Here is a 2812-nt window from a genome sequence, read left to right as displayed (position 1 = left end):
ACACACTCTCTCTCTCTCTCTCTCTCACTCACTCTCCCTCTTTGTATCACTCGTACGAAAGCAGGAAGTGCCGTGCGTAAAAGCGAGCGCGAGCCCGATTGATAATGATGATGATGATAATATTTTCCCCCGGCTGGAGCGCGGAGCAGAGCGGAGCAGCGTGGACCAATCACGCCACCGCTCGCGCCCTCGGCTCAGCTCGGCTCGGCTCGGCTCGACTCGACTCGACTCGGCTCGGCTCGGCTCAGCTCGGCTCGGCTCGGCTCGGCTCGGCTCGACTCGACTCGACTCGGCTCGACTCATCTCGGCTCAGATCGTAGAGTTTCGAAATGTATACCACGTGACCCGCAGTGAAAATATCACTGAGTAAATATTATCACTGTCAACACTGGGGTAACTGTCATTATACAGATAAGTGTCAGTATACAAATTTGATCTAAAATAAGCTAATAAGTACTTAAGAGGGGAATTACTACAAAAACAAAGTGACAGGCGGCCATTTTCTACACTGCAACAAAGCCACATGGAGCTATGAAGGATGTCAGAGACACTTTTTCGGTTCATTCTGTATAGATCCAAAGACACAAATCTTGATTGGCTCGAATTATTCCTCAGATAAATTATATGACATGTCAGGTGTGAACTGTGAAGCATAGCTCGTGAATATACAGTACACACACACACACACTCATGACCTGAATGTGTACCGAGATGTGTACGAAGAAATTAAAGCTCTGAAGGAAGTAGCAGAGATTGTTGCTACGTCCGATAGCACGTGGCTAGTGCAGTTAGATCGCTTTTGCTAACACACCGATGTAGCTTGTACAAAGGCTGGCATAGGATCTAAATATGATGTGTTTATCTGAATTAAATAAGTACTATAGTACATATTTATTTACATTCAGTAGAACCAACACAGTAAGATTCACTGAGAAAAACTCAAGAGTCAAGATCATATGACAGTCAGGGGGCTATAACAGGATGATGTCATCGATACGGAGAGAACGTCTCTGATCCGCACTATAACATCATAACGGAGTTGTGCGAGAAAGACTGTGCTGTATATCCGTATACTGTAACTGTAGACATGTCAGAAACCTTGAAGTTACAGCTTTACCTCTGAAGGTTCCAAAGTGCTGACACTGAAGACTCCCTTCATAAATGTCAAAAGCCTCTAGTAAAAATATAAATACTAGGTTTTCTATTTAAATAGCAATTAACGATCGTAGCATCCTGAGCATGTTTAATTAAAGCTTTCTAACACAAGAGCTGCAATCAAACCCCGGAAATTTCACAGAAGCTATTTTTCTTGTGGTGAAACAGTTCTTTTCAGAAATGAGAAGTTTTTCTGAACAGGTCAGAAACACATTGGTTCACACATTTCATTCTGTATGCTAAAATGACTCCTTAGATTTGATCAGAACACTCACAGGACATTCTATTGCAAGCTCCAAGGTAAAGGCTGACACTCTCAAAACCCTTCCTGTAGCTGAAGAAGAGTGAGTTTCTTTTCAGAGTATGACTCAAGTATGTTTACCCAAACAGTAAAAAAGCAAGTTTCCCAGAACTGCTGCCTCCAGCGTGTTGACTATAAGAACCTGAACAACTCTTCTGTCATCCAGAAGGAAGTTATAGAACATATCAATGTCAAGAAGTCAACGCTATCTAAATTGGACATGTATCCTTAGAAACAGTGATCAGTTTGGAAAAACGTGAAAAACTAAAAAAACACAATGCAGAACGTTGTTCTTGGGACTGCAGCTCTGTCTGGACATCTTCATAGAAAGAGGAAGGACACCAGAGCTCATGGGAGCACCACCACATGCTCTCTACACTTACTCCCTTAAGAATTAACTTGGAGCACCGTGTCCTGGTCCTAACAAGATCCCTCAGGTACACTTGTGGTGCTTCTTAAAGCCCTTAAAGGAGAATGCAGGTTACTTGGTGACACTAGCTGCTAGCAACCAAACAAAACTCTACATCTGTGTTTGTCTGAAGAAATTAATTGAGCAAAAATAGTTTCATATTCGGTTAGCAGAGAAGTATCGGAAAATGACCAATTATTGGCTTTTCTTTGTGGTGTACAACTTTAGTGGGACCTAAACAGACATCAGTCAAGTGTGCGAGAGAGAGAGAGAGAGAGAGAGAGAGAGAGAGAGAGAAATTTCAAAAGCTGACCCATTCTCTTGTACAATCATTTCATATAAACATTACTCCCATATGAGGTTCTTCCCTGAACAGTTACCACAAAGTTGGAAGCGCACGATCGTCTCAAATGTCTTTGTACGCTGTAACATTTCAGTTTCCCATCACTGGAACTAAGAGACCTAAAAAAAAAAAAACTGTTGCAGCATGACAAAATCCCATGAACAAAAGCCAGCTCCATGAAGACATGCTGTGTTAAGGTTAATGAAAGTGGAAGAACTAAAGTCTCCTGAACAGAGGCCTGATTCTGAATCAATCTTACTGAACACCTTTTGAATGAAGTGGAACTGGAGCCTCGTTAACATCCTAACATCCGTGTCTGATCTCACGTCTAAAAAGTGGAGCTTTTGTTAAAGTGCATATGTGAGTGTGCTGGATTTATATATATATAGGTATATATATATATATATAAATCCAGCACAAAAATATATAAATATATAAATCCAGCACACTCACATATGAAATTTAGCGTTGTGTTCTCACATCGCACCTAAATAATACACTACATGGTATATATATATATATATATATATATATATATATATATATATATATATATATATATATATATACTATAATTGTCCATTTTATACATATATACCATGTA

The sequence above is a fragment of the Tachysurus vachellii genome, chromosome 22, assembly GCF_030014155.1.
Source record: "Tachysurus vachellii isolate PV-2020 chromosome 22, HZAU_Pvac_v1, whole genome shotgun sequence".
Taxonomy (NCBI): domain Eukaryota; kingdom Metazoa; phylum Chordata; class Actinopteri; order Siluriformes; family Bagridae; genus Tachysurus; species Tachysurus vachellii.
The sequence above is the reverse complement of the archived record's forward strand: the minus strand, read 5'-3'. Positions refer to the sequence as shown.